At 38.1% G+C, this 14,614-nt stretch overlaps 1 long non-coding RNA gene across 2 annotated transcripts in view; it reads left to right on the top strand.

The window, feature by feature from the left end:
* The window catches only part of LOC142414752 (uncharacterized), a 42,290-nt gene that overhangs the window by 2,642 nt on the left and 25,034 nt on the right, over nucleotides 1-14,614 (top strand). The window contains exons 2-3 of one of the 2 annotated variants that reach the window (XR_012777206.1): nucleotides 2,360-2,449; nucleotides 13,423-13,579. This is a non-coding gene — a long non-coding RNA (uncharacterized LOC142414752). The remainder of the gene's footprint in view (nucleotides 1-2,359; nucleotides 2,450-13,422; nucleotides 13,580-14,614) is intronic. The other variant, XR_012777205.1, reaches the window with a different exon arrangement.

The raw sequence follows: 14,614 nt of genomic DNA, 5'->3' as shown, positions 1-14,614 counted from the left end.
ATGTTCCAAATGAAGCATTTCAGTGGCTTTTGAACCCATGTGTTAAAAATCTAAAAATGCAACACCTTCCCATTAGTTTGCAAGAAAAACTGATTAACATCAGAGAAGGTGAAAATTTACTAGCCAAATTTCAAGAAAAGCCTTTGCATAATTAGCGGATGGGTGTGAAAAATGAGTATCATGATTTAGTAAGCACAGCCAACAATGCACTTCTTCCATTTGGCTCTGCGTATCTTTGTGAGTTGGGTTTTTTTTTCAGCTATGACGGCCATTAAAACCAAGTATCAAAACAAACTGAACTTAGAATGAGACCTTCGAATTGCTGTTATCACAAAGTGTTAAATCAGTATTTTAAAAAATAATGAAACATATTCAATCATATAGCTCTCACTAAAATATTATTATTGTTATTAATCTTATATTGTCCATTATTAATTTTGTGACAGCAAAAAGGTTTCTTGTACCATTAATAAATAAAATTATTTTTAAAAATTATGTCATCTTTATATCATCCTTTTTAAATTTATATTTTTGTGTATGTTTTATTATGTACTTTATTAGTACAGTAGTACATGTATATAATTTATAAATTAAGATACATATATTGGGGGGTTTGGCTCAAATGTTTTTTTACTGGTAGGCGTGCACAATCAAAAAAGTCTGGAGTCTAGATTTTAATTTGCTATTTGAATTCCAATCTTTTGGACATAACTGACTTTGTATTGCTAAGTTTTTAAGTGGACAATCAAGCAAGCCTGTTGCTGAAATGCACCCTTTTTTGATAAAAAGAAGCTAGAATTTAAGAAATGCATATGTAGACTCTTTATCCAGATGATTTTATTGTTCTTATCTGGAATGGCCCGAATGAGAGTCACGGGCAAGTCTGTTCAGCCACTATCTTTTCTGTTACGTTGGTGCACTGGGATTAGACAGAACTGTTGCCAGCAGTTTGTAATGTAATGTAAAGCTGTGGAAGCTGGAGCATACCCAGAAACACCCAGCTTCAGTCCTGTTAGTCACGTCTACACCTGTGTGGGAAAACAGGGACTGCATTTCTGTACAGCTGGGGTCAGAATTCTACCTCAGTATGTAGCATAAGGCGTTGTCCCAAACTAGCACTTGGCCTATCAATGAGGTCAGAAGCAGCCTGTTCAACTGAAAAAATCACAGTTCAATTTTGAAAGCCTAAATATGATTTAACTAAATAGGGCTTTAGTGCTAAAGCAGTGAAGACTGTAATCCTTGAGTAATTTAAGCAACCCTCCCTGCATTTCAGTGTACAAAACCTACTTAAGTGTTCATTATTGACCTGTGTGCTTAAAGAAGAAAACTTACTAAGAGTATGTTGGCAACAATACAAAAAGGGCATGGTGATACTCACAAGGTTTTATTCTTAATGTATGAGAAAGAATCCATTAAAATCATAGATGGTTTCAAAATACTCTAAATACTTTGGATGCATGGTATCAAAAATACACATGCAGCGTAGCAGTGAGTTACTTGCACTCTGAAATCAAGCCCAGAAGACTGTTAGCTGCTAGATACAGATACTTTCTCTCTGTTGTGAGTTATATACATGTCAAAAAACAGTTTCAAAAAACCCCTTTGTTTCCAGGCCTGTTATAACTTAGTCATACTTCAAAAATACAACAATGCAGCCTTTAACAAACCCTTCTAAATTATCTAATGCATAGTAATAAGAAGGAGCTATGCTACTTAACCTGTATAAAAGTTTCACAGAATTTATTAAAAGTACCCACCTGTCATAATGTTTAAATTATCAAGTATTTCATCACTTCAGCCAAAAGATCTAATTTTGTCATTCAGAAAATCTAGCCTGAATTTCATTTGCTCTTTGAAAAGCTGTGGTATGAAATTAAATCTTTGGCCACAATGAAGTCTCTTTGCCTTCAGTAGCACCATAATTTCACCCTGAATTAATACAGAATGTCCATAAAGTGACTGTGACATTTGTGTTCAACATACAGATTTTCAAAGTGGTAACAGCGATAAAATTTTATACCAATGAAAGATACATTTAAACCTGAATTGAACTAGGAACATCCATTATTTTTCTTTGTTACTTAATATATTAAATATGTATAATTAGTCATAGTAGCTTCAGTTAAAAATTTTCCGGCATTGGATGGCACAAGCAGATTTTTCATGTGCGATTTTACATAATTTCCCATGTGTAGTTCATTTTAATTATTTTTCTTCTTAAATAAGAAACCAACAACTTAGTGACAGAGTGTTAATGAAATATGGTACATTCTGTTTAAATACTGTCCTTGACAATGAAGACATCTAGCATGATGACACACTAGCATGTTTTCTTAAACTGTTTTTCTTGCCTCAGATCAATATCAAGGCAGTATGGCTACTGGAATACCCTGCAAAAGTTGAAGAGAAGTACTTGCTGGAGACAACAAAGGACCTGGTTTCAAAGGTAGTGTTCATTAGTGTTTTTTCTTACTACGTATGAAACTTTTTGTGTGATTAATACCTAATTAGAAAATAGCTATAAGGTGCACTATTAGTAAGATTTTCTGAATCCTGTCTGTGATTTTTATCATCCCAGAGTTCTGGTAGTTAATCCTGTTTCATTCCGTTTGGAAATAGCATTGTTCAAAATAAATGTCCTATGTAGGAATAGCATCACCCAAGATAAATGTCTGATTATAATAACCTTACAGTGAAATATAAGAACTGGAAGTAGATATAGCTAATCTGGAATTATTTATTTGATAAACTCCTTCACACTTTCATTTTCAGTATTTAAAATGAAAACTTCCATTAAGGAATTATCTTCTAATGTTTACCATCTATGTTGTAAACCATGTTGTGGATGAAGAGATCTTCATCACAAATTTTAGCATTTTCTTGGCTCTGTTAGTGATTATAATCTTTTGTATTAAGATAATGGTACCTTGAGGTCTCTAGGCATTACGTAAGATGATGGGCAGGTAGAGTAGAAGGTAGTTCCTACTCCATTCTTACTCTGTCCCTAACCAGACAAGTCAAAAAAGGTGTGTGTGCATATGCATTTGTGTGCCTATGTATGCATGTGCGCCGGGGAGGGAGAATAAAAAGCAGTATTAGAGTACTACCAACGCCTGCTATTTTATTGTCTTGCAATACTTAAAGTGGCTTAAAAAGACAGCTACGAAAGCATTGCTCACAGTTCCCTGACTCATGCAAGAATAACCCCTGCCTGAGTCAGAGAGCAAAATCTGCATATATTGTGATGAGATTGTGTTAATTTTATCTGCAAGCAGTTGCTGAAACCATACCACATAATGCCAAAGAGATTTTTCTAGAATGCTGTAAACATGTTCTGCTTTACTCTGCCAAAGCATTTCATCACAAAAATGAGCTCTTTTAGAGATTCTGAAAGCAAAACATAAAAGAAGAAAAAATCATTAGTCTCATGATTTATTTGGGATTGTCTTATTCTTGGATTTCAACAATTAAAAACAAAAGGAGAGAGAAATGTAAAAATAGGGGGAAATGAAGTAGAAAAAGTAGAAGAGAACATGGAATAAGAAACCAGTAGGGATTTACAGGATGACAGCTACCTTATGGATGACTGCTGTTGGCTTGGATTTTTAGAGCAGAAAAAGTTAAAGGACATCCAGTCTAAACCAGATCTATTTGATATTTTAGTTCTGTATGTATGAGGCAGGAAATAGCTTTGAAATGCAGCAATTTCCTGCCTAGAAAAGCAACTTACTTTGCAAATATTAAAGTCAATAGTACTGCATGTCTCCGCCAATAAGTATTTAGCTTGAAATGGATGATGCCAATTTTGAATGGGGAAAGAAATTCTTTCAGATAAAATACATCTGAAGGAGAGATAACAAAAGAAACTTTTTCTGAAGTATTTGTTCAGTAGTAAGGGTTTTTCATATTAATGTTACTCTGCCTCAGCAGAGAAATACTGATTTTTCAGTTTATTTACATGAGCTTGGGTATGGTACCCTCCTCATATCAGAGCTGAATGATTCGGGAGCTTTTCCTTAAGATAATACAGCATTTATTTTCTCTGCATCTGCTAATAGCCATGACAAATGAACCAAAGTCAGTATCTCTTTCCACTGGTTAGGTATCAGAAGTTTCTTTTTTCTGTTTGCATGCTAGTCACTATTAGATATAGGCCACAGGTTCCAGCCCTAGAAGTTGAAGCAGGTGCCCACCAAAGCTGCTCTATCACTCCCCCTCCTCAGCTGGACAGGGGAGAGAAAATATAACGAAAGGCTCGTGGGTCGAGATGAGGGCAGGGAGAGATCATTTACCACTTACTGTCACAGGCAAAACAGACTCGACTTGGGGAAATTAGTTTAGTTTATTACCAATCAAATCAGAGTAGGATAATGAGAAAATAAAAACTAAATCTTGAAACACCTTCCCCCCACCCCTCCCTTCTTCCCGGGCTCAACTTCGCTCCCATTTCTCCACCTCCTCTCCTCAGTGGCGCAGGGGTTCGGGAATGGGGGCTGCGGTCAGTTCATCACTGCTGGTCTCTGCCGCTCCTTCCTCCTCAGGGGAGGACTCCTCACAGTCTTTCCTGCTCCAGCGTGGGGTCCCTCCCATGGGAGACAGTCCTCCACGAACTGCTCCAGCGTGGGTTCTTCCCACGGGCTGCAGTTCTTCACCATCTGCTCCAGTGTGGGTCCCCCACGGGGTGCAGTCCTTCAGGAACAGACTGCTCCAGCGTGGGTCTCTTCCATGGGGTGCAGTCCTTTAGGAACAGACTGCTCCAGCGTGGGTCCCCCGTGGGGTCCAAGCCCTGGCAGCAAACCTGCTCCAGCGTCAGCTCCTCTCTCCCCAGGGCCACAGGTCCTGCCAGGAGCCTGCTCCAGCGCGGGCTCTCCATGGGGTCACAGCCTCCTTTGGGCATCCACCTGCTCTGGCGTGGGGTCTTCCATGGGCTGCAGGTGGATATCTGCTCCACCGTGGACCTCCATGGGCTGCAGTGGGTATCTGCTCCACCGTGGACCTCCACAGGCTGCAGTGGATATCTGCTCCACCGTGGACCTCCACGGGCTGCAGTGGATATCTGCTCCAACGTGGACCTCCACGGGCTGCAGGGTCAGCCTGCCTCACCATGCTCTGCACCGCGGCTGCAGGGGAATCTCTGCTCTGGCGCCTGGAGCACCTCCTTCCCTCCTTCTCCACTGACCTTGGTGTCTGCAGAGTTGTTCCTCTAACATATTCTCACTCCCCTCTCCGGCTGCAGTTGCACAGTTTTTTTCCCCTTCTTAAATACGTTATACCAGGGGTGGTACCACTGTTGCTGATGGGCTCGTCCTCGGCCAGCAGCGGGTCCATCTTGGACCCCGCTGGCACTGGCTCTATTGGACATGGGGGAAGCTTCTAGCAGCGTCTCACAGAAGCCACCCCTGTAGCCCCCCTGCTACCAAAACCTTGCCACACAAACCCAATACAAATAGCAAACCTATTAAATCCTTACATCATTCCTTCTCCCAGCAGCAGCGTAGTTCTCAGGCAGACATTGTAAAAGAGCTATGAACTTACGTATTTCATTATTGACATATTTTGGGAAGTTGTGGTGGTGATTCCCATCCATGGTGCTTTCATTTCAAACTTAAGGCTCCATTAGAGCTTATCTACTCAGATCAGACATAACCCTCACCAGTGGATACTTTTTGTAAACAGCTTTTATTTTAATGTGCTGACACAGCCTACTTTACTTTTTTGGGAGTGGACCTAGAATTCACATAGGAAAATGAGCTATCTTGGAGATGCTGCTGAATCTGCTAGCAGGATAAGGAAGAAATAGATGTGAAGAGAAGCGAGAGTGAGAAAATTAAAATAAATAAAGCACGGAGAGCAGAAGAATCTGGAGAACCTGTGTGAGCCTGCTTACCTTGCTGCAGCTTGCGTCTCCTGCATGCAGGTTCAGTGTCAAACTCTTCTCCATTACTCTGTTCCCTCAGTACCCTCAATTGAAACTTAGAGTTTGGCAGTTGAACTGTTGGGATTCTTTTGATACCGTGACAACTAATAATTATATATATTGGCTTTGTGTTTCTGCTTAAAATACTAGCTGTGTTAGTGAGGTATCCATCTCTACCCATTGGCTACAAGCATACTTCAGTACCAAAACATAGTCCTTCTTGGCTTTAGTTAAAAACAAAGCAATATTCTTACTAAGGCATAAAAGCCATAACAGTTCTCATCCATGCTTTCTGCACTATATTTCAGAACGTCTATAAAACTGATCGAAAGAAGGCAATTCTGAACAGATTTAAATTTGTATCATCTGTTGGTTTGAATGTTTAAGCTTGGATTTTCAGAGAGCTGTCTAAAAGACAACTCCTTCACTGCCTTTAAAATCCAGACTTTAGGTCATCTAGTAAGAGTATATGCTTTTAGTGCTAAAACCATAGGGGCAAACCGAGCCATTGACCCATGCTAAATTAGTCCCATAGTATGGAAATGTAGGTGCAAAAAGGAAAACCACATTGTGCAACCTGATAATGATGTGAATCATGACATATATGGAACATAAAAGAAACTAGTTTTTACCATACTGATGGGAGAGGTGATGGTTCATAACTTACCACATAAGGCAGTCATGTAATACAGATTTGGTGTGCTGCCTAAAGCATTAATAATAAAAAAGTTTAGTGCCATTATACATCTGTTCCAGAAATTCTTGTGAAAATTGTGGGAACTTGGTTTAAACAAGAAATAATAAGTTGCTGTTGTGGATTTCTTATGATATTAAATATAATTCACCATTTCTTTTTTGTTTTTCTTCCAGCCTCTTTCTCTTTCCTTCAATACCTCTGTCACTTGTTATATATTTAAACCAGAAGCTGTTGTGAATGGAAATCATATCTGCATAGTACTTATGAGAGTACCTTGTTCTTGACAGGTAGCCCTTGGCACTATTAAAATACCACAACATCAGCATAGGTTTGTAAATCTGATTTTATTTAATGCTCTAATTTATTTAGATTTTTTTCTGTTGGAAATTATTAAACGGGTTTGTCTGGGTGGGAGGAATGAGTGAGAGAATCATTATTCTGTGACCATGGGATAGTACAGTTGAAATCTCTTAGTTTTCCTGCCATTCTCAGTCCTATTTCCATTGAAGTCCTGATCACATAAATATCAGGCTTCAGAGATGTTCATCTGATGCTGAGGATAAATTTCTTTTAATGGTAGTAGTCTGTGAATGACTGAATTAGGAATGGAATTTTTATTGTAATGGTTCTATGTATTTTTAGAATGTGGTTTTTTTCCATAATGGAGGCAGATGTGGGGAAGCCTGGGGGCAGACACAGGATTTTAACTGTGATAAAGAGACAATAGTCATAGGAAATTTTTTTGAGCAGTGCTCTCAAAAGTGCCCTGGAGTGCTCTCGAGAAGAGTGCTCTGGAACTCTTTCACCTCTCATGACAATTCCTCCTTTAGAATCTATATTCTACAGGCAAGTTATTACCTGATTGCAAAGTTTGAAAAGTCACTTGGCAGAATCAAGAATCGACATGTTTTCAAGCAGACTGTCTGATTACTTGATCTAATCTAGCTAATAGCTATTAGCATAATTATACACCAGGCATAGTCCACATCTAAAACAAGCACTTCAGTACACAGGCATATGGAAGAGCTTCCTCATGTATCTTGTTCTAATTCGTATCTCTGTGTTGTTAAATCTATTGCTCATGAGTCTGCAGTATTTTCCCTTACCCACCTTATCTCCAGTATTGCTCATTTTCAGATGTCAGAATTACTAATTTGTGGCTACTGATACAAACTGATACTGTTTTTACGTCTGGAAATTGAATGGTGAAATACTATTGCTGTTTTCTTAAGCTCAGTTACAGATAGGCAATACGTTTTTCAGTTGAGTCAATATAGCTATTTTTAGATGCTGCAGGAGCATGATGGAGACAACAACTATTCTGGTGCAGGTATATGGCTTATTTTTTATTAATACATGCTTTAAATTTTTTTGTTTTTTCCTCTGTCCTGGGTTTTTATTGTCTGTTTATAGTAGTTCAGCATAAAGTTAATAATGTTGCAAAGAACATTATTGTTAAGCATCTAAAGCATGGAGAAGACCAATTCGTGAAGGCAGCCATATGTTCAGTGATTTTTATATTGATATGATTGTTCACTAGTGCATATATTATGCATGGACAAAATCTGTAGGAAGTCTGGCATCACATCTGTAAAGCTTACCTGTTTCTTCCAGGAGACCTGAGAAGTTCAAGCCCTGGTTCTGATCTGGATGCCAGTTGTTTCACAGACTACAAGAGAAAAAGTAGTGTCCAGGCACTGTATGATAGTGCTGGAAGGTAAAGGGCAATATCATTAAGGAGAAGATATACCTTACTGGCTAATTTTTGGTTATAGAATCAAACTTTTTTGACAGAATGACTAGAAAGATATACCTTTGTCATCACATGTTTTATCCATCTAAGTGTCCTTGTTAAAAAAAAAATATTACTGGGTAATGGAATAAGTGAATCAATTCTAAAGAATTAAATTGCAACACACTGAGCTGTATGGAAGACCTTACACAGATTTCACTATTTCTGTCATATCGTATCCTCAAAGGTTAAACGTAAGAATTCACTGTATTTTGTTGTTGTTGACCATGGCTTTGGACCTTCACCCTCAGAAAACAGCTTAATGGTGGGAAACAAAGGAAAGCAAAATATTTTTTAGTATCTTGCAGGTTTTACATATCATGTGATATTGAACTCCTTGGAGCTAGCCAACTGCAAATTACTTGTCATCATATCTGGTTTTCTGAACAAGTATACAAAAGCAATTCTTTATATTAGAGTGGCTAGCCACTAGAAGGCACGTGATATTCAGTAACCAAATGGTAATTCTTTACCATACATAACTTCATACTGGACCCAGTTGTAAACAAGAAATTTACCTTTTTCCTGGTGGGTAGAAACTAATTCAAATTCTCCAGTAATTGCCGTTGCAATAGCAGCTTTCTGAAACAGTAGTGATTACGGCATACTCCTTGGAAGCATATCAATAAGCTGGAAAATGGAGGGAGAGAACTGTGAATTGTCCTTGCTCTTGTTTGGGTGGTTATCATTTATAGCAGGATTGGGATAACATTGTAGTAGTACGGAGCTAAAATGTAATTGCTGTATTTACACAGAGGAATAAAAAAGAAAGTTAAACAAGAGGAAAATGTTATAATTTATAGTCTTTGCAGAATGTCATAAAAATTATACAAAGGTGCTAAAATTGAATAATCAGAATTAGTTTTAGTATACCCATTTTTCTTCTGTTTGTGTTGTTATGAGAGTTATGGGGAGATTCATCTTGCAAGCTAGATTACAGTCTTTCCTTGTTTGAGTGTATGGGTCAAGTTTGAGGATAAGTAAACTGCAAGTCTCCTCTCTAGTTGCTACCTGATCAGCTTTTTCAAAGACAACGTTGTGCAGATAGAGTGGGTTAGTCCTTCTGTCTTGTTAGGTGCCAATCACTCAGAAGAAAATGAGGAGGAAACAGAGACACAAGGATTCCTCTCTTTCCCCCATCAGACTACAGAATAGGATCAGCATGTATGGGGCAGCAGTACATATTATGCTACATAAATAATATATGTTGCAGACTGTGGAAATAGAAGTCTTAGGGAAGCACGTCCTCGTGATCTTGTTTACATGCTGCTTGAAAAGTGCAGGAAGTGATTTGTCTGTAGTGTGTTGACAGGGAAACAAAAGTATTTCATATTCTCATAATGTAACTGTATAGATAAACTGCCACTAGATGGTGGTCGTGAAGCAGAGGATTTTAGCATTTGTGGGACCAACAGAGCTGGCAAGCTGAAGAGAGCTTTCCCAGCTCTTCATATCTCCTCTTAACACACAGGCTTTGTAAGCCACACAACTTATGCCCCTGTGCATCACTAGGATAGTTCCATGCTATTTGAAGAGAAATCTTCATCTTAGTGTGTCCCCATAGCAGGATAGCAGCTACAGTGCTATAGGGACAGTTTGTCCTTATAGCCCTATAATTTACAGCCAGACAGTTTGTGCCTCTAGCACTATGGCAGGGTAGTGCTACTTGCACAACACCTTCTGTGCCATTGGACCAAACAGGCTTTATGGTCTTGTTAACTTCCAAGTCTTAGGTTTCAAGTTTGGTTTCAAATATGGGTCATTTTCAACCTTGTTCAAACAAATGGACTTAGAAGTTTACTTGTGCTATATGGGAAAAGTTTAAAAAAACAGCTGAGAGTGGTTTTGCCTAGTCTTTTTTACAAGCTTTGTTATCAAAATTCATAACTGGTAAACAGTCGAACAGGATGGATGTTGCAGAGAATTACAGTCATGTGAAAGGAGTAGGGTTATAACAGAATTTCCTTTGTCGCCCTTAGTATGGCAGGTATGAGCAGGGGTTAACATACCTATAAAATCTAAAAGATTTTCTTTTTTTTTTTGCTTCCAGTGTTTGAATGTTTAATAATATCAGCAAGCTGGACAAATTCAAACTAAATGCCTTTTTGACAATTGATGAATGGCCTTATCCCTGTTTCATTGTATGGGTTTATAATTGTGTGCAATATTTGAAATTAGATAAATCCTCTTCGATAACAACATAGTAACCTCTCTGGATGAGTGACAGCTTTAAATAGGATCTGGATCAATAGGACTACAGCCAAACTGAAGGAATGCATATTTTGTTCTCTTATTAAGCACTCATATACAAGGATTGATTTTTGGGCAGAGGGGAGATTGTCAACAGTAGTAATTCAGCATTTCATGTGATATGATGATCTCAGTTTCCTGTATCCCTCTGGCCATTCTGGGGTTGCACTGGCAGATTCTGGATTTACTTAATTCTTTGAGTAATTTTGGGACATAGCCAAATGAACTGTGCTACAATGCAGTGACTTGATTATAAGCCTTTTGTGAGCTGGAGGTCTTTTGTATTTAGTCCTAATGGAGATCAGTCTCTTCTCATAGTGTGTGATTACTTTGTGCCGATGGACAGGTAGATATTTCATTTCACACTCTTCCTAGTCAAGAAAAATGAACCCACATGACTTTAAGAACTAGCTGGAAATTACCCCATTAAATATCCTGCTGCTTGTGTTACTCTTTTACACGTAATTCATATAAAGTAGAGCAGACTACAAGGTGATATTTAGTATAAAGAAATGGTATGTGTAAAGATATTTACTAATATTTAGGGTGCCCTGAAGCAGTAAGGAGATATGGTGCCTGAGATTATTGGCCTGCTCTAGGACTCAGACTGGTCAACTTCATGGCTAAGGTCAGTGAACCTTACAAGCTGATCCAGCCCTTCGGATGTCTGTGGAAATGCTACTGCTGTAGTCTCCTCCCAAAGCAAATGCCTGCTTTGCTTTTTACAGCACTATCAATCTCTATTGGCATGACAAAAAAAAAGTTGAACTTTGTTTCTTCCTGTGGCAGGATAGTGCACTTTGCACAAACCGCTTGCAGGCAGTTGAACCAGACAGCTGTTGCGACCTTGCTTGTTATTAGCCACTGCCACACCCATTACATTCTTTTATAATCACTTTTATTCCCTAGACTAACCACAGAAGCAAGAACTTTCTAATTTTGCAACTCAATAGCATACCTTCCCAGTGAACACTGCCTTACTGTGTACTTTTCCTGGCCTGGGTTCAGAAGGGGTGTGATCGACACCTGAAATTTCATCTGTCCATGTTAACTACTCTGCCCTCACTCTGTGGTAACACTCCCCATATCTTTAAATAATGCGTAGGAGTTGAATCAACTTTTCATGCGGTTTGAGCACAAAGAAATGCTTTGAACATGTAAAGAGAACCAAAACCTTAATATTATGTAATATTATGTATTACCAAAACCATAATATTATGTAACTGCCCAAGGTCAACAATGGAATGGGCAGTTATGTACGATGGTAACTCTGAAAGAGCTGTTGCATTCTCTTTTTAAAACTCCATAAAATATTCCTGTTCTGATACTTTTTCTTGTCCTCACATCCCCCTCTAGAGCTTGCCTACAGATGCAATTAATTCCTCAGCTGTCTTTTTCAACTTTACCTTCTGTCTTTTTTTTTTTAAACTCACTAGGTTCCACAGACAAGGGAAACTGTTGTCTTAATTGTTTGCTTGCATGAACCAACATGTCACTGAAGATTTAATGTGCAGATTCAAAGTATTCTCATTGGCAAAGTATTTTAGCACAGATAACCAAAATCATCATTCTTTGAATTACTAAATCCTTATGCTATGGGGAAAGAGCCTATTTGAAAATATTTACAGCAACAGACTTCACAGTGGAAGAGCAAATGTTTAGTTTTCTGCTCTGTGCATAGGCTTAACCCTCCTCCTAATACTTCCACTGATGGAGCTATGAGTGTCTGCCATTTAATTTCCTAGGGTAACACTGCTGCTGGTGACTGGCAGGTTTTCATTGTTCTTCATAAGGCCTTATGTTAAGACACTGATGGATCTCTGAATCCAAAAGCATCCACTGTGTTAGTGATCAGCTCGTGTGAACTGATGGAAGTCTACCCTAGAAATTTCAGATAGTCTGCACGTTGGCTATGACATGTAAAGCTTTCATGTGGCACGCTGACTCTTTTCCAGCTTATCTTCAGTAAGTAATGAAAAAAAAAAGATCTATTGTGTGAAACTACTGCAGGACTAATTTCAATAGAAATAGGGATTAAAAAATGTTTATCTTTTTGTCCACGATACTACTTTTTAATTGTTTTCTAACATTCATATGAAGTTTTGTATAAATGCATGTTACAGTCTGAGGACATATATGTCCTATCCAGGATATACAGAAGTTGCCTTTAAATTTGCTAGTGTGAGCACATCTAGGAATAACAAGAAGCTCAATTAACCACTCGAGTATTTACCTAGCTTCTTGGATAGATTTTGCAGCCTCCACTGACTTCCATACTATTGAAGCTACACATTTAACAATAATCAAGGTAGACTAAAGCTTTAGTTCCCAATCTGTGCCACTTGGGCCTTTGGGGTTATTGAATTCATAGTAAGTGTTTTAGAGAAGTGTGTTGTCATTACAGTGTTTCCAGTTACATATAGGAAGAGACAGATTGACATGCAGTACAAGTTACCAACACATAACTGTAACCCATTTTCTTGTTCCTTCCTTTAGTGTAAGACACACATACAACAATCTAATGTAACTGCGTTATCAGTGTGTTGTTTTTAAATCTCCTTTGTATTCTATAAGCTCCTCTGGCCAGACGATTACTTTCCTGAGTGAAAGTTGAAACATACTAATATCATTTGATAAATCAAATCAATGTAAATTAAGGGTTAGTCTGAACTGAATGTTGTTGTCCAATATGCTTTTTCCTTCTCTCGTGAACTGTAATTATTCTCTTGTGTGGAATATACGAGTAATTCCCCCATTTTGCAGTTCTCCACTGACCTTTGTCAAGTCTTGACCTTTGTCAAGAAACAAGTCAACTCTTCCTCACACCTTTTCCACTGTGGTGGGCAGTCGTACACGTAGATGACAAGGTGGAGCAAAGCAGAATGCTGAAACAGTAGCAGGTCGTTAAGGCTGCATCAAAGTAAGTCTTTTGACTTGCTCTCATTAGAACAGTGTTTATTTCTCAGGCACAGATCCTCAGTCTTGCACATTATGTTTCTGACTCTTGCTTATTTTCCAGTGTTTATACTTCAGTTATTTTCATTTTACCTTTTTGCTTTTGAAGGATAAGTATGACTAGTATAAATGAGGCCCAATTTTGTCCAACGAAGTGAAATGTAGACAAATTCTAAACGGGTTGCGTTAGGTTGGAGTATGTAACACATAGGACCTTCTTTCATAGCTTTTATTTCTTTACTTCGTTTATTTAAATTTAGTTTTGAATGAATTTGGTTCAGCAGAGCCTGCTGTTCTCTGTTCTAGAGGGATACTTGGATATATAGTCCATTGTCTACCTGATGTACATTTGTATGGGTAGGATGGATGGCATATTATCGTGAATATACCTTTCCTAACCTTCATTTTAATAGCAAAACAATTGATATTAGAACTTGATATCAACAGCACATGAGGCTTATTTACTATAATAAACTCTATTGCAGAATTTGCATTTAAGCAGAGGGTATAGTGCAGAAGGAGCGAGTCAATTTAAAGCAGAAGGAGGCACCCCACTGTTACATATGAGACTGACTGATATCAGTCAATGCTTTTTATAGAACAAGGAATGCATTTGAGTTGAATTTGCTGGTATAGTACAAATTTCTTATTTCCTATGTCCATTATTTTTTTTAGAAAGTGATGCATCCATATGGAACTCTGCATTTGGTCTCTGTCCAGATGTGAGTCATTGCATGGGAAATGTCAGCATTCAGTGTGCTCTAAGCCATGGAAGAATGAAAAAATATACTTTTTTTTCTTTTCACCAGAAAGTTACACAGAGAATGTGACTGTTCCATAAGCATGAGTAAAATGAAATTATGCTAAAATCTCACAAAGCATCAAGTTACTTTTTGAGTAAACTTATTAAACATATGCAGAACTTAGAAAAATGTAATGAATCCTTTCCCTTCAAACACCTGCCTTGACAACATGTAAGGTTAGGGGAAAAATGAAGTAT

The sequence above is a fragment of the Mycteria americana genome, chromosome 9 (genome assembly GCF_035582795.1).
Source record: "Mycteria americana isolate JAX WOST 10 ecotype Jacksonville Zoo and Gardens chromosome 9, USCA_MyAme_1.0, whole genome shotgun sequence".
Lineage (NCBI taxonomy): Eukaryota > Metazoa > Chordata > Aves > Ciconiiformes > Ciconiidae > Mycteria > Mycteria americana.
This window is presented reverse-complemented; position numbering and strand designations above follow the sequence as displayed.